At 46.9% G+C, this 18,174-nt stretch overlaps 1 pseudogene across 1 annotated transcript in view; it reads left to right on the top strand.

The window, feature by feature from the left end:
• The window catches only part of LOC149852633 (butyrophilin subfamily 1 member A1-like), a 116,940-nt pseudogene extending 99,655 nt beyond the window's left edge, over positions 1–17,285 (top strand). Inside the window, exons 9-10 of the transcript XR_016439244.1 lie at positions 11,780–13,082; positions 16,625–17,285. The product of XR_016439244.1 is annotated as a butyrophilin subfamily 1 member A1-like (transcript). The remainder of the gene's footprint in view (positions 1–11,779; positions 13,083–16,624) is intronic.
• The last annotated feature ends 889 nt before the right edge of the window (positions 17,286–18,174 follow it).

Here is an 18,174-nt window from a genome sequence, read left to right as displayed (position 1 = left end):
GACCCAAACTGTTCAACATCTCTAATAATCTACTAACTGTTCTCTGATTGCCTTTGTTCACATGTCATTGTTTCATGGAAACTTCTGAAGCTGAACTGAACCAGTTCTGTTGTGGACTTGAATGATGTCCATTGGTTGGGATTTATGTTCCTTTGAAATGTGCACTTTTGGGAAGGGAGGATTTCTTATCCCCTTCCTTTCGCCTAATTTAGAGTTTTCACTGATGTGGCTGCTTTATTTTCACATCTAAGAGGCTTGAACACAAATATCTATTATAAAACAATATTGAATACATTTAGTACATTAATCATTACTATAAGATAAAGCAATAATATAATTTCATAGATATCACAGAGTGTGGGGTCAGAAGACATCCATCAGATCATTTAGTCTGAGCCCCTGCCCTGGGAAGGAAAGAGTGCGGGGGTCAGATGACCGCAGCAGCTGTTTTCCAATCTCCTCTTAAATACCTCCAAGGAAAGGGATAGCACCACCTCCTTTGGAAACGTATTCCATATTTTGGCATCCCTCATTGTGAATAATTTTTTCCTGATGTCTGATCTAAATTTGCTCTCCTGCAATTAGTGGCCATTTTTTCTAGTTACCCCGATGGCCATCTGGTAAACATTGTATCCCATATTTCCTGCTGCCCAGTCTGATGAGCTTTTAGATGGCCACAAGATCACCTCTCAGCCTTCTCTTGCAAAGGTTTAAGGGATTCAGGTCCCTCAGTTGGTCCTCCTGAATCCCTCCTGAAGCCTGGTGCCCAAAACTGGATGCAGTACTCCAGCTGCAACCTGACCAATGCTACAAAGAGGGGAAGTATCACCTCCCTAGACCTGTTTGTGATGCACCTACCTTTGCAAGAAAGAGTTGTTAGCTTTATTTATTAGGGCTGTGCAAAAAGACATTGTTTTGTTTCACTTGAGTTTCAAGGTTTTGATGGAACAGCGTTTCATATTGAATTTCAGTGCATTTTGCTTTGTCGAAACAGGCTGTTTCGACTCTGTTTCCATGTTTTATTAGCTCAGGTGGGTACAGGAAATCAGCCCAGCTGGACTGACACCCTGTCCCTGACTGATCTTGCACCAGGGATGAAGCGCTATGGTTGAAACATTTTGACTTACGAAACATTTTGAATAGCCTCTTTTTGTTTCAAGGCTGTTTCAGCGCCCTTTGTTTCCTTTCGATTTTGCTGTTTTGACCTCAAAATGAGTTGAAACCATGTCAAAACAAAACTGCTGGGGAAATTTCACACAGCTTCATTACTTATTACTTCATCACATGGGTGACTCGTGCATTTTGGAGTTGACTACGACTCTGAGATCCCTTCCCGCTGCTGTGCTACCTGGGATGGCACCTCCCAGGCTATAGCAGTGTTGATGATTCTTCTTCCCTAGGAGCAACACATGGGACTTGTGTTTGTTAAACTGCATCTTGTTGTGTTCTGCCCACTTCCCCAGCCTGTCCAAGTCCCCCTGGATTTGCTCGCTGCCCTCTAGTTTGTTTCAACCTCCCCCCATAGTTCGATGTCATCTGCAAACATGGACAGAGTGCTTTCTATTCCCTCATCCAAGCCAGTAATGAAGATATTGAACAGTACTGGTTCCAGACTCTGTCCTGGAACTGGATAATATTTAATGATATATATGGTTTACCTGCTTTAAGCCCTTCTGCTTCTGCTCTGTTTAATCTGATGTGCTTCAGCTTCATTTGCTTTCTTTCCTTTGCTAGATGTCATGTCTGCAAAGGTTCATTCTGTGGTTACTCAGAAACAGGCTTTTGGGACTTTTGCTAAATTGACTCATAGATTTAAGAAATATAATTTCTTTCTTTTCTAGCTTTAGGCTTTACTCCTATAATCGCTGTGGAGGATTACCAGAAGGAAGGGATCCGCATGACGTGTTGATCAGCTGTGGTACCCAGAGCCCCAGGTGCTGTGGAGAAATGTCCAGGGGCGTCATATACCATCGCTTTCTGAAATCAAATCCCCAAAGGTGAATGGCCTGTTTGAAACAGAAATTTCTGTTGTCATAAATGGACATTCAAACCAGAACTTGTCCTGTTGGGTCAGGAACAGCCTCCTCGACCTGGAGAAGGAATCAGCAGTTCATATATCAGGTAAGTTTCCATCCAAACCCGACAGTGAACCACCTCCGCTGGAAACCAAGTGACACATGAAGCAAACACACACATGGCTAGCATTTCCATGGGGTCATGATAGAAATTCATTTAACTGTGTATATGCTGTTTATGTGAATCTGGATTTTATCTCAGTCAAACTTCTGAAATTTTACCTTAAAGAAAATGGCAGACACAGTCACTCAAACTATCATCGAGTCCATCCCCCTGCCCCAGGGGCAGGAAGTCACCAGGGATCACAGCATCCCAGCAATATAAACATCCAAGTGTCTCTTGAAGGTGTTCAAAGTAGGTGCTTGAACCACTGCCGGCACCAGTCTATTCCAGACCTTGGGGCTCGGACAGTAAAGAAGGTCTTCCTTAGGTCCAGCCTGAAACGGTCACGGAGGAGTTTGTGACCATTTGACCTTATCATCCCTTGGGGTGCTCTGGTGATTCCCACCAATCCTGGTGAGACCCCTGAGAAACTTATAGGTGGCCACTAGATCTCCCCTGGGCCTGTGCTCTTCCAGGCTGAAGAGTCTCATAGCTCTTAGCCTCTCATCATACGGTCAGGAAAAGAGACCTTCACCCCCCCGCCCCAATTCAGGTTTGACTCGACCCTCCCCTCAGCCCCCAGTCCTGCTTCAGGTCCGAACCCACTCCCTACCTACTCTGCTTCAGGTCCAATGCCAACCCACCCAGTACGGGTCTGACCCTGGCCCCCCACCCTTTTTCAGGTATGAACCAGCTTTCCCCTCCCTGCTTTGGATCTGACCCTGTTTCGCACCCCCGCTTCGGTTCTGACTCCACATGCCCCCACCCCCCTGTTTGGGTTTGACCGCGCTCCCCACTTCCCTCCCCCTCTGCTTTGGGTCCAACCCTGCCTCTCCACCCTCCCTGCTGTTTCGGGTCTGACCTTGATCCCCACCCCACCTTCCCACTGGTTCTTGTCTGAACCTGCTCCCCCCCTCCCTTCCCCTCCGCTAAGGCTCCTGCTTCATGGCCCCCATTCAACCCAGCACTTCCTCTCCCCACAGTTCGGGTATCACCCCAGTTCCCGCACTCCAGCTGTTTGGGTCCTATTCTGCCCTGCTTCGGTTCTGCCCCCGCCACCCCTAAACCCCTCGTTTGGATCTGACAACTCCCACCCCACTTTGCATAGTACCATGCTCCCCACCTCCACCTGGTTTGGGTCTGAAACCTCTCCCCACACCCTCCCCCACACTGAGGTCCTACCCCATCCTCCAGTTCAGGTTTGACCCCACCCCTCCTGCTTACCGGTTTGGATCCAACCCCACCCCCCCTGTTTTGGGTCCACCCCCCGGTCGGTCCAGGTCCAACCCCATTTCCCACCCCTCCCCCGCAGTTCAGGTTCAACCCTACCCCCTCCCCTCCCTTTGCTTCTGACCCTGCTCCACCCTTCCACCCCACTTCAGGTCTCATACCACTCCCCCCGGTTCGGGTCTGATCCCAGCACACCACTCCCCCCACTTCAGGTCTGAACCCACTTCCCACCTCCCCCACTTCAGGTGTGATCCACCCCCCGGTAGGGCTCAAAACCTGCCCCCCGAACCCCACTTTCAGGTCTGATCCCACTTCCCCCCGCTTTGGTTCTGACCAATCTTTCCCCCATTCTCCCCACTTCTGCTCCAACTCTGCTCCCTCCCCCCAGTTTTGGTTTGACCGCCCCTCCGACCCCCGGTTCTGTCCAACCCCACCCCCTTCCCCCACACCATTCGCATCTGATCCAGCTCCCTTACGCTGGATCAGATCTGACCTCACTTTGCCCCTCCTCCCCGCTTCACGTCCGAACCCACACACCCCCTCCCACCATTTAGGTCTGACCCTGGCTTTTCCAAATGGAGGACCCCTTAGTATATAGTTCTGTAAGTGTGATTTTTTGGGCTTTTATTCACTGTTTGGAAATATAATAGTGCTTACCCTAGATCTTCCACCTGAGCATGCTCAGTACCCTGTACTATGGCTGTGAAGATACTGAAGTATTTATGTAATTCCACATAGATCCCAAAGCTTTAGTCAGAAAAAAAAAGACCTACGGCTAGCAGTTGTGTGATGATGGAGAACATGGAGGAGGATTTAAAATATTTCTGGGTTTTGTTTCCAGCAGATTCACACAAAGATTGATCCTTTTCCATTACAGATAGAAAAACTATCCAAACACGGCATAATTGCCAAAAATTGCAGTTATATGGCTAAATAATTCCCACTTAGCCATGTAAGGGTGAGCTAGCATGTTTCCTGTGTATTCATGATAAATCACTATGGAAAGTCAGGTTATTAAAGCATATTTCTGATTTTTTGCAACTCTAGGAGTTGCTCCTCTCATTCATATCTCAGGCAACGCCTGACAGGAATTGTTAATGGATGGCCTTGGAATAAATACATTTCAGTTCTTTTTCCCAGTGCGAATCCCTGGATGGTGGAGCTGAGCATGCTCCTAGTGGTTATGTTAAGTTTCACAATCCTGACTGTATATCTATTCAAAATAAAAGGTAAATACCAGGTGGGGGGGGATATATAGTGTAGTTTAGTGAATAATTTTATTCTAACAAATCAAAGGGTGTATGAATAAGATGTTACTGCAGCCAAGCAAAGGAGGCTGGTAGGCACTGTGCCACACCCCAAACCTCCAGCACAGCAAAGTGCATTTGGTAGGGGGTGTTGCTTGTCTGCGGGTGGGGGGAATCAGGGGCTAAAAAAAGCCTACTCCCCACAGCCCCCAGTGGACACTTACCCCCTCCCATCTGATCTGGTGGCCCTTTTTAACTCTAACTGCCGCCTAACTTCCCCAAATGTCTATACATACCATTAAGGAAAAGTGGAGCTGTTATTCTGTTAAAACTTCTATAATTTTCTGTCCTTGAAATAGGGATATGCCTTCTGACACACATCTCTACACTCATATGGTTAGTCAAACACGACAGAATATTTAATGTCATGCCCCCAGTAATCTATGCAAGTAAACAGCTGCTCAGCACCACTGGGGTAGGTGGGGGCTACTTTTCCACTGCTCTCTTTTGGTTTCAGAAGCAATTGAGCTTTTCTAGACCTTGAGAAAACTCAAGAATCTCAAGTCTTTAGACTCTAGCACATACAGGTGTTTACCTGACCTACCAGCGCTCTAGAGATGGCCATTGTTTAGAGACCAGTGGGTACTAGATCCCATCCTGGAACCACTAGAGGGATTTCTGTATCACCAAAACATCTCCCTACACAGCTACATGGAAAAGTACAATACCATCCCCAGACACAAGTACTACTTGGAGCTTGCCCCTTCTACCCTGGAGCTCTTGAGCACAGGCTTCATCCATCTTAGGCTGTCAGACCAGTCATGCTACCATACAGGCCACCTCAGCAAACTTTGACCCACTTTTCTCTTAGAGCATCAAAACTCCTAAAAATTTCACGGTTTTAGAAGGCAGTGAACACGTACACAATTTTGATTCACCCGGTCCCATATATTCAAATTCTTAAAAAGCAGATCAAAGCAAGTTAGCACAGTCAAAGTAAGCATAAAAGAGTTTCCCACTTCTCTCGCCCATGCGCACCAATGAGGATAGGCAGAAAAGAGACACAGTTTCTCAGCAACTGGACCCTGGATACTACAGGCGGTATGCGGATAAGCACCACAGAGAGGTTGTCACACAGATGACAAAGTGCCAGGTTTAAACTTATGAAGTTGTAGTGAAGCACTTAATCAATGTATCTTTTTTTTTTCAATCCAGGAAACCTTCAACGAGAACTTGGTAAGTTTTTTCTGTGTCCAGCACAGGTTTTTCCACGGTATTCACTGTAGCTAGAGCTAGCTGTTAGATTCGTACTCTCCATGCTAGAAAGAACAGAAAACCGACAGCAACACTAAGATGCCCTTGGTCATGAATGCTTTGCTCAGCGCTCTCAGGCACTCCTTCCTGGCCTCTGTCATCGTTATTAGCCCAGAGCGCTGCGGCTGTTGCAGCAGTTCATGGAGTGAAATTGGAACATGAATGTAACTGGAGATGCAGCCATTAATTAGTTTGGACCAAAGCTTGAGGTGCCATCTCAATGTGGTTGGGAATCATTGAAGATACTTCAACATGTGTCTCATGTATGCAAGGTACCCCAAGCCATGGAGAAAATAGGCATCTTTATTCTCTACCTACTAGAAACTTCTTGGTCAGGTCAGAGAGAATGACTAATGGCAGTCCAGCTTTGATGGCAATAACAGGAGTATCTCTGGAGCCAGGCCCTCCCCTGGGAAATGGTACAGCAGGTCCAAGTCAGTGGTGTCTTTGGATACTAAGGCTCCCTGGCAGGGCTGTGCGAAGTATCGCCACCAATTTTGTTTCAATGCTGTTTCAACCTGTTTCAGGGTCAAAACAGCAAAATCGAAATGAAACAGATATAGTCACAACAGCCTGGAAAGAAAACGAGGCAAGTCGAAACGTTTCGATGTTTTGCCCATAGGCTATAATGGGGAATAATGAAACAGCCTATAACTTTGTCATGTCTTGCCAGATTTGGATAAGACTTCCAAAAATGGTAGCCACTTCTGAGGGCATAAAGTATGCCAAACTTCAAGAAGATAGGTGGAGGGGATTCAGAGAAACTTCACTCCAAAATCTTGAGAGCCAAACTTGTATCACATGTACGTGTTAAGCCACAGTAGGGTCAAAATTGCAGGCATGCTAGCCCCTGCCGAGGCCACGAAGCCTGCCAAATGTCAAGGAGGTCAGTGCGGCGGTTTGTGGGGAACTGCACCTCAAGTTGTGGACAAGCAAAACTAGTGACATGGGTGACACTGCGTGTGTTAAGGCACAGCAGGGTGAAAGCTGCAGGCCTGCTAGTCCTTGCTGAGGCCGTGACGCCTGCCAGCTGTCACCGACAGCTTGCCGTGCAAGTCTCTGAACATATGGGTAGCCCTTCTCTGGACTCTCTCAAACTTTTCCACGTCCTTGTTAAGATGCAGAGCGCAGAACTGGACGCAGTACTCCGGCTGCAGTCTCACCATGCTGAGAAGAGCCGAGTAGAGCAGGAGAATCACTTCTTTGCAATGGTTTTGCTGGAGATGCATCAGTTGATGCCTGTCAGGGTATTGTTGGCCCTGCTGGCTACAGCATCGCACTTCTGGCTCATGTTCATGCTGCGGCCAATTATTATCCCCAGGTCTTGATGACAAGTGACAGGGGATCTTCAGTCCTGCTGCCTGATGAGAGGCAGCAGTTGCACAAGCACCCATGTCATGAGTTTTGCCTGTCAGCAGCGGGGGGTGCAGGGTCCCAGAGCCCCCCTGCACCGATCTCAACAGCTGGCAGGCGTCATGGCTGCAGCAGGGCCTAGCAGCCAGGCCTGCAGTGGTTTCCCCTCCCCTGCGCCCCGAGACAGACAGTTACACAAACACCCATGACATGAGTTTTGCTTGTCCACAGCTTGAGGTGCAGTTCCCCCCAAACCCCTTCACCAATCTCCTTGAAACTTTGCAAGCTGTGTGGCCTCAGCAGGGGCTACCATTCCTGTAGTTTTGACCCCACTGCAGCTTAACACATACACATGACATGAGTTTTGCTCTGAAGATTTTTGGGGTGCAGTTTCTCTGACTCCTTTGCACCTATCTTCTGAAATCTTGGCACGCTTCATGCCCTCAGAAGGGGCTACTTGCAAGTACTATTTCCCTTGGCAGCCTGGACATGTAACTATACCTGTGTTGTCTGAGCATGTGCAGGATGTGATGTGTGTGTGGTCCTCTGACAGAAAACCTGTCACAGAGTCTGTGTCTTGGTTATTAATTACAGCACACTGAAGTTTTAGATCTATTTTGTTCCAATGTGACATTGCAGGCAGTAATGCCTTGTTCATGCATCTCTTCTACTGAGTTCTCATGTCTGATTCTGTGGTTGCTTTCAGGGCTGGGACAGACCGCACCACCTCTGGAAAAAGGTACAGTGTTCAGATTATATCAATTGCCAAGTCTCTCCAGCACTGGGAAGCTATTAATTTATATCTTTTAATAGATGAATACTATTGAGTTTAATATAGGTATTAATTGTTAATTAAGATTAATATATGTATTAATAGTTGCTGATCAGATAGAATGGAGATGTGTCCTCTGGCATTTCTAGACCAGTGCTGGTGGATGGCAGGGAGAGTAATGAATGTAGGAATAAGGAAAAGGTCATTCTAGTTATATCTAGGGTTTAAGGCTCCCCTCCTATAGCATTGACTTTTTCCTCTTTCGGAGATAGGATACTGGATTAGACGTATCATTGGTCTGACTCAGTATGGCAGTTTTTATGTTCTCGTGTTCTTATTGAGTGTGCAAACACACAACAATTGAACAGTTCCAAAATGTCACGGATTGGGGACTGGTTGAAAACTGTTGTTTGTCAGAGGTGCCCACATGTGCAGTACCCTAGCATTCAAGGCAAGATGGTTACCCTTTAAGCATTGAAGTGAAGTGGTTCTAATGGTGCGTGGGTTCAACAGTGCCAATCAATGAAGGAGGGGAAAAAAGAGGGGGCAATAGTATTCTGGCCATATACCACAGTAGCCAGTTACAGCAGTGGGCAGTGGGGAGGAGGTAGGAGGAGCAGTGCACCGTGGGATGTCTGGAGGACTGAGCAGCCCCATGTCACAGACCATTTGGTGTCTGCTAAACCAAAGTCCAGTGAACTGTTTCAAAACAAGACTTGATTTTCTATTGGCACAATTAATCAGTTCCAGAACATTTTAAAACCACTGTAAAAGGCTATTTTAAATTCACTAAGATGCGTTTCACCTAGTCTAAGCCTAGCAACAGACATTGCCAAATTGAAAAGAATCACTTTAGAAACTGATCTGCTTTACTTAATGCCACACATTGCCCATTGTCCCACATTTGGTCTCCTGCCTGATGTGGGACAACAGGGGATGTGTTCCCTGTCCCTCCCTGCCTCACATCAGGTCCTGCAGTGACACGGATGCCAGGGAGTCCCTGGTGCCCTGTGCCCCCTTGTCCAGCTCCACCCTGACCCATGCTTCAGGCAGAGGCACAGTGCAAGATTGGGTGGAGGGAGAGGTGGGTGCAGGAACCAAGATATCTCCAGTGTGGGTCAGCATGGTCCAGGCCTGGAGGCAAAGGGCACGGGAGATTACTCAGCTCCTGTGCCCCCTACACTGGGACTCACACTGATCTGTTCCTCTGCATGGGCCAGTGCAGGACCCAGCACAGGTCCCGGGGTGGCAGCCCCAGGTCACACAAATCTCAGAGTAAAGGCACAAAGCACACAGTATTGCCTGAGTCCCGTGCCTCCACACCAGACACACACTGGTTTCACCACTTACAGGGATGTGCCCCAGGCCTCCCTATACATGGAAAAAACCAGGCAGGTCCCTCAGAGGCCTGAAGGGATCAGGATTGGGCTATTGAAGCCCCCCCAAGCTGCCAGAGCACCTGCCCAGGGTGAAGACTGTGTTTCTGCCCTAAGTGTTACATGTGCCCATGCCCAATACGATAGATCCCAATCTGGCAGTGGGTGGGGATGTCACTCCTCATGGCAGGACTCTCACATCCTCATGCATTTCAAAGCACACCATGAGATGTGGCAGCCCATGACACAGGAATGGAGCTGCATGAGACTGCACCTGCTTCTCCACACCCTGCTTTGGCTGCCTTCTGCAGAGATATCTGAGAGGTCCTGCCCCCTTCCTCCTGATCTCCCCCTTCCCCCAATTCCCTGCCATGTTTGGCTACACAGCCAGCAAAGTGCCCCAGCCACTATCCCAGGCCAGGCCTGCTCTACCTCAACCACTTGATGCTGCTGTTCCTACCTCCCTTATTGCCTCTGTTATAGAAAAGGCAGCACAAAGTCATGATCTGTGGAAAAGGGGCAAAGTGAACTTTCTGTCTGAAAGAACAGCCCGACAAATATAGAAATTGGAAAATGGGGAAAATAGGAATTAAGATGAAATCAAGGAGAGATCAAGAAAAGTATGGGTATTTCAAGCAAGAAGGCAGGGTGAGAAAGGAGAAATAAAATATACACCATAATAAAGGGGCTAGGGAGAAAGTCACTTCAGTGAAAAACCATGACAGGGCAAAGACTGGAAGGCCTAAGTATTGTGGGGCCAAGATCAAAATATTTTTGGATGGAATGACAGAAAAAAACATACTTGAGGCTGACCAGACAGTCGGAGGACAGAGCAGGAAGCTGCCTGCTGAATAGACCTGGACAAAGGGGCGTTGCAGGAGACTGAAGCTGGCCGGGGTGGCTGAGTGGAGGAGTTATGTGAGCTCCTGTTTGCACATTCATAAACCAAGACAACTTTGTCTAAACTGCAAGTTTTTGGTCTATGTCTACTTCCTTCCTGTGCTGTCTCCTCCTACCCAGTGCTGCTATCTCTTCCTTTTTGTGATCTCTTCCCCTGTGTGTCTGTTCACTCTCCTGTAGCTTTCGCTCCTTTCCTCCTGCTTTTTGCTCCCCAAAGTTTGCTTGTCATCACAATGAGTGGTGACGAGGGAGAAGAAGAATCCAGCATTTCTCTCCCACAGCCATCCACCCTGTCCATGCGGGGATGTGGCTCTCCTTTTATGTCCATTGTTCCCTGCTGGGGACACAGCAGTTCTTGAAACAGCCGCTGACCTGTAGGGACTGTCTGGGGACTACTCCTCTAGATCATATTGCTACAGGCCCAAACAGATGGAGCAGACCTTTTCATGAGTTGGAAGAGGAGGCGAGCTGCTATAATTTCAGTACTTTTCGGGGGTTGCTTTCCTTTTCCATCCAACCATCATGAGATAATCTTTCATCTTTCCTCATTTATTAGAGGACGGACACTTGATGCCCAAACATTTATCCAATAGCTCTTCCAAATATAGAGTCAAACCAATAAGAGATACCACAAAACATCGTTGTCTCCTGGACCAGCAGAGCTCTAACAATACTCCAACTCTCTTTCTTAAGACACCAAGTACATTCCTGGCTTTTAACACAATTACCTTCTATTCACACAAGTCACTTATGACTTCCTCACTCCCACTTCCCCACACATTATCTCTCCATTTTTGCCGTAAGCCCTTTCTATTTGTGTATATATTTCACTCCCTCCCAAATGCTATGACTTAGGCTGGTCCTTTTGGGTAAGCTCTCAAAAGTTCGGAGATTGGACCTGCTCTTGAAGCCTGGGACACAACATATCTTTGTGACGTGGACTGATCTGCTCCAAATGTTATATTTCTTTGGCTCTGTCTTGCTGGAGTGGGAATGTCTCTCTGGGAAATGGCCCCAAAATATGAGAGCAGGGAAGGTTTAACCGAGTAGGATTGGAGACAGGGAGTGGATAATGCAGGGGGAGATGAGCTGTGTCTGTGCTCTCCCCTTCACACCCTCTGCTGGGCTCTCCCCCAGGGTCTCTCCTCCCTGCCTGTGACCGGCAGGTGCAGGAGGGGAACGATGGCCGTGTCCCAGCCCTGGCCCAGCTGGTGTGTTTCTGTCCCTGGCCCGTCTCTTCCTGCCGGAGGGAATCGGCCCTGCCCTTTGCTGAGGTCTCCGGGCTCCTTCCTGCTCGGGTCAATCCCGGATTCACCTCCAGCTGCAGCCAAAGCTGCCCCTGCCTCGATCACCCCCTGTCCTCGGGCTGAGCTCTGCTCCTCACGCTCCTGTATCTCCTTTCCCCGCAGAGGAGGTGACTCTGGATTCAGACATGGCTCATCCCTACCTCGCCCTGTCTGAGGATGGAAAGAGTGTGAGATGGACACGCACACGCCGCAGGATCTGCCCGACAATCCTGAGAGATTTGACACTTGGCGCTGCGTGCTGGGCCGTGAGGGATTCACCTCAGGGAGACACTGGTGGGAGGTGGAGGTGGGGGAGGGGGCATACGGTGGGCCGTGGGGGTGGCCAGAGAGTCTGTGAGGAGGAAGGGAACAATCAGATTTAGCCCCGAAGAGGGGGTCTGGGCTGTGCAGTTTGATTTGGATCTGGAGCACAGGAAGTGGAGGTACGAGGCTCTCACGGCCCCTAATTGCACCCCCTATTCCCTGCACCGGGCGCCCATCAGGGTCAGGGTCTATCTGGACTGCACATTGGGGCGGTGTCGTTTCTCGATGCTGACACCAAGGCCCTGATCTTTGCCTTCCTGCTGGCCTCGTTCACAGGGGGCAGGATCTGGCCTACACATGGTGGTGGCAGCGATGAGCGACTGGTTGTGAAGCCAGCCTGGCTCTGCAGGGCCCCGCAAAGCACAGGGCCTGGGGCAGTCACCCAAATTTGCCCCCGCCCAGGTGTTAGAAATGGAATATTGTTAGAAATGGAGTATTGTTAGAAATGCACAGCTTGCATCTTGCACCCGATAAGAAAGAAACACTGTCAAGGACTTTTTTCCTTGCCCAGCCTTGCCACAGCTTTTCTTATACTAAATCGCAGACTCTCCCCCAGCTTCTCCCTAGCCTTTCTCATGCAGATTACAGAAGCTGGAATTCAACTGACTGTGTCCTTGAAAGGGGGGGCGTTTAAACGCTTGGTGACCTATAGTAGTCTCTGAGCATGCTTAATTAGCTGATGCATATTTACCTCTCCGCCCTGCATACTTAAGTAGTTAATTATAATATACATGCGATGTATGTAGTGATGTAACCACATGTATGCTTGTATGAAACGGAAGTGAGCTGTAAGAGTTCCTGTTTCTGCACACGTGCCCAGGAGGAAAAAGATAAATACAGCCTGCAAAATTCCTTGGTGGGTTCAGAGTAATCTGAGTTTTTGACTCTGCTCTGACCCTATTTGCAAATACACCTTTTGTGCCATCTAATGAGTGTGTGTCTGTGATTTTGGTGGCCTCCAGAGAAACGAACTGCTTTAAGCATCACAGGGACGGCCCTACACACACACCTGAATGATCCTATTTCACCGCCTCCCTGCCCAGCCAGGGAACAACTCTCCTGAACACGCTCAATGAACCCTTACAAGCTTGGACACCCAGAGGTGAGTTGCCCGCTGTGCATCAGTGCCCTAAACTGCACTTATGGAACCGTGCATTTAGCCTGTGGATTTAGCCTTTGGACTAAATATGCAGTATCAGCACTTCTGGTCTCTGTCTGTTTTTCTAGTCAGGTAGGCCAGAAGCCAATTAAATTTATTCCTACATTCCCTAATTTTTTTTTCAACAAGTTAGATATTTATAGCCATTAGCCTTTCAACTTCTAGTTTTTCTTTCTCTTTACTTTCTGCTATTTCAACATATAAATTATATACTTCGTTTCTGGTTGATGGGCTATTCCTCATTTGCTTAACAGCACAGTTTAAGCAACATTGAATTATCATAAATACTAGGCATCCTCCAATAAAAACAATATCAATATCAACAAACTATGAATGATGGTAGAGCCTAAGGAACTGAAAATAAAGCTAAACCAAGAACTCAAATTCCAACTATCTGACTCATGCAATTTAGCTGCTTCTTTTATAATATGTTTACTTAAATCCTGGATTTCTTCTGAATTATTGGGAATATAAGTACAACATTCTTTACCTATTAAAGCACAGACTCTTCCTTTGCTGGCTAGTATATAATCTAAAGCAAGTTGGTTTTGCAATGTCATTTGCCTTATTTCCTTCATTTCTGTATTTATTTTATCAAAATTATCAGCAGTAGCATTAGCAATCTTTTTTAGAGATGCTGCAACTTTCTTTATCTCAGACATAGCCAAGCCTGCACCATAGCTGGGGAACATTATACCCCCAAACCTTTGATTTTCTGTAATTTTGCGAACATTGTGAATTCTTCCTTTATGTAAGTGAGATTTAATAGTAAAGGCAGGATATGCTGCGGAGACATAGCACGTTCCTCTCCAGCTGGAGGGAAGATTTTTATAGGCCTTATCTCCACACACAAAATAGTGACCAGCTAGTGCAGTATATCCACCTGTATTACAGCGTGGGGACATCATCTATTGTGAATAATAGCCTGAAAATTGACCTGGAGGGGAGTAGTTAGATATCCAGGAACCATTAGAAAACGAAGCACCATTTATCTTAAATTCTACCTCTCACTTACTGACTCCTACTGCAACACAAGATCCATTACAGGTCCAACAGAACTTTCCAGGGGTGGCATAAGCTAATCGTACATAGTCAGACCGGTTGCAACTTACATTCTGCCAGGTTTCATTTCCATGAAAATCTGAATAGTAAGGGGCTAACATCTGAGTTGCATTCAAGGGTACTGGTATGGGTATTCCTCCGGTAGAATAGATAGGGACATGACTACATATCTAACAACAAGAGGCATTTAAATCTATCCCAATTTGATTAACTAAAGACAAGAACATATTTTCATGAAATGATCTTCTTTGTCAGTGCGGAAGTGTAGTTTGGGTTACAGTTTCTTATAACGGATGAGTCAAGTTCATATAAGATGCCCCAAAAGGAAATACTGAGAACTACCCAAATCACGACTAACCAACTCCACCTCGGGAACCAGGAACTAGGTAGAGGCCTTTTTCCTGTCCCGAAGGGCATAGTAGTGTCGTTGGGGCACATACTCTTCGCTCTGTAGTGGCAAATCCTCTTCGACAGTAGGCGCTTGGCTCACTACTGGTCTTGGGCTCTCCTGCTGGCAGACGCTACCAGTCTGTGGAGGCTCATTACAAAATTGATATGGAGGAGACTCTAGGTCTAATAGGGCTGATGTTTTCTTACTGTGTGAAGCATGGATCCATGTCTGGAGTCCTTGACACTTTATTGCAGTGTTGGTGGTCAGGAGTACCTGGAATGGGCCTTTCCAGCAACGTTCCAGCGATGAATTTCATTGATGGACTTTTACATGGACCCAGTCTCCAGGCAGGACAGAATGGCACGGCTCATCTGGTTCTTTGGGGAGAGCTGCCTGTACCTGTGAATGAAAAGCTTTAACACACTTCATTAGTGCCTTACAATGGTCCAGAACAGTATCATCGAGTGAATGTATATCACAAAAGTGGGAGGCAACAGGTGGCGAGGCGGGGACCCTCAGAGGTCTTCCCATTAGAATTTCATGTGGGCTAAGCCTAGTCTTTCGGTTGGCAGTAGATCTCATACTCATAAGGGCTATGGGAAGTGCATCTGATGATTTTAGGTGAGTCTCAGCACAAATTTTGGCCAGTTTATTGTTCAGAATGCCATTTTGGCGTTCTACTTGGCCTGAGGCCTGTGGATGGTATGGGCAATGGAAGTTCTGTTGGATCTGAAGGACTTTACAGATTTCTTTCATTATCTGTCCAGTAAAATGAGTTCCTCTATCAGGGTTTAGGTATAAAGGAATACCAAACCTTGGAATAAAGTCTCTGAGCAACTTTTTGCTTACAGTGATGGTGTCAGCTTTTGCACATGGGTAGGCTTCGCTTCTACACATCCAGAAAACATACATACAATAACAAGAACATATTCATAAGAACAACATTTCTTCATTTGAATAAAATCTAATTGTAAATTTACAAACGGTCCCCAAAGTGGGGGGTGTGCTGCCTTTTTTGTTTTTACAGGCTTTCCCACATTATGGGCTTGGCAAATAGGACAGGTGTGGCAGTACTGTTGAGCCACAGATAGAAAAGTTGGAGGAAACCAATCAAGCTTAACAGCTTCTATCATCCCCCCTTTGCTCACATGTGCCATGCCATGGTGGATGTGAGCAAGTTGAGGAAGAAGGACCATTGGGGCCACCAGGCGGCCATCCGGAGAGAGCCACAAATGGTCAGGGTGTAACAAACACCCAGCCAGTCTCCATGTATGTTTCTCCGGTTCTGAAGCCTGATCTTGGAGGAAGGCAACATCGTGAAGACTTGCCAATGGAGACCGGTCAGTCAGAATAGACAAAAACACAGGCGTAGCCTGAGGAGTGGAAATAGCTGCAGCTTTGGCAGCTGAATCTGCCAGAGCTTTCCCACGTGTAACATCATCATAAGGTTTCTGGTGAGTCTGGCAGTGAATAATAGCAACAGCAGAAGGTAATTGTAAAGCATTCAACAAGGCATTTATGTATGGACCATTACTAATTTTGGTACCTCCTGAGTGAGGAAGCCTATTTGTTTCCAAAGTTGACCATAATCGTGTACAAAAGCATAGCGAGAATCAGTATAAATATTAACAGAGGCACCAGAGGCCAGGGTGCAAGCACTGGTGAGGGCCACAAGCTCAGCGACTTGAGCTGAATACACATTAGCTAAGTGATGGCTTTCTATAACATCATATTGGGAATATACTGCATATCCTGCAACAAGGGAACCTTTTGAGTTTCTTTGACACAATCCACCAACATAGACTACTAGATCTGGGTTTTGCAAGGGGTTGTCCTTTAGATCAGTGTGGGGCATTGATAGGTGAGCAGTAACAAAAATGCAGTCATGGGGTTCACCATCTGAAGGGGTAGGTAACAGAGAAGCAGGGTTTAAAACAGGGCACCTAGTTAGGGTGACATTTCCAGCAGAGAGAAGTAAGATTTCATATTTAGTTAATCTAGCATTTGAAAGGTGTTGGGTTTTTGTTTTTAGTAATAGGGCTGCTACGGCATGTGGGACAGCAACAGTAAGGGGAGAACCTAATACAAGGGTGGAGGAAAGTTCAACAGTGACGGCGGCTGCAGCTACAGCTCGGAGACATGGGGGAAATCCGGCTGCAACTGTGTCAAGAGAAGAGCTATAATAAGCAATGGGACGGTGCTTGTCTTCTTGTGCCTGAGTAAGTACTGCAAGAGCAAATCCGTCCTTTTCATGACAAAAAAGAATAAAAGGTTTAGCATACGAATGTCAAGCTGGCTCCTAAGTATGTGTTTCCTGAGTATCAATCAGTTTCCTGAGATGTTCCAATCAGATAACCCCTTGTCAATAGATTTACACTATTGAGAATGCTTGAAAGAAGCTGAACTGAGGGTATAGAAATCTGTAAAAGAAGCAGCAGTGTGTGTGCTGACACCACCCGCTTTCTTCTGGAGAGGCGGCAGGAGGCCGATCGTCTCCCTTCAAGGATCGTGCTGAGAACTTCGACCTGTCGGCTTTGCAGCCCGAGTGCCTTGGACTGGGGAGATCCCCGCTCTCTCTCGCTCTCTCTCTTCTCTCTAAGCATAGATTTCTGAATTTGAACTGTATTAGTTAAGCTTGAGCTAAGTTTCCCCAAATACTTAGTGAAACCAGGGTATACTGTGACTGTTTGTGTTTGTTTTTCCTTTGCATGTCTATTATTACTAGTGCCGTTGTATACTTCATATACTTAGCAATAAATAGCTTTTATAGTCAAACTGGCGGTAACTGGGTATATTTTTACTTCTCTGCTTTCCTTTCCCACTTGCTCTGCAGCAACACTTCTTTTACTTAAGCTAAAGATCCCTGTGTAGCCCAAAAGTACTGTGGGGTCTGCTCATCAAGAGGCTAAAAGATTGGGACGTGCTGAGTTTGAAACACATCAGGGGATCAGCTTGTACAGGCTGATTGACCCAGTTTGGCTCAGACGTGCCCTAATGAACTGAATGCTGGCCCATGAGGGTGTCATCTGGACACCCAGCCAGATTCAGAGGTATTCTGTTTAAGTGTGTGCTTGTGTCTGACTGTGGTTATTGTTGCTCTGATGAACTGATTCTTGGCATATGAGGGTGTCAGCCTGTCCATGCTGATCAACCTGGCCAGGTCAGGCGTGTCACGTTAATCTGTGTGTGTTTGTGTGTATGACTGATTTGGGGACTGGAGGAACCCAGCCCCACTGAACTGAGTCCTGAAGATAGCTCCAGTGGGGGTGAGGGCTTGCAGGGGGAGAGATACAGCTCCGTATAGAAACAACAGTAACACAAGCAGCACATTAATAGAATTACCAAGACCCTAGAAACGTATCCCTAATAAATGAGCACACCCCAAAGTAGCAGGCAAATGTGGTAACAATAACATGTGCTCCTTTATGACACGTGCCATCATGTCACTGTGGAGACTTGTGATGCAGGAGGGAAAAACATATTGTCAAGTAATTTTTCTCAGACATTTACGGGTATCCCCCGAGAGCAAGCGTTTAGTACCTTTAGGTTTCTCAGTTGTAGTGTTATATTAATTGTTCTTTG

Source organism: Crocodylus siamensis, chromosome 15 (genome assembly GCF_052110815.1).
Source record: "Crocodylus siamensis isolate JL-2025a chromosome 15, ASM5211081v1, whole genome shotgun sequence".
NCBI lineage: Eukaryota > Metazoa > Chordata > Crocodylia > Crocodylidae > Crocodylus > Crocodylus siamensis.
The sequence above is the reverse complement of the archived record's forward strand: the minus strand, read 5'-3'. Positions and strand labels throughout refer to the sequence as shown.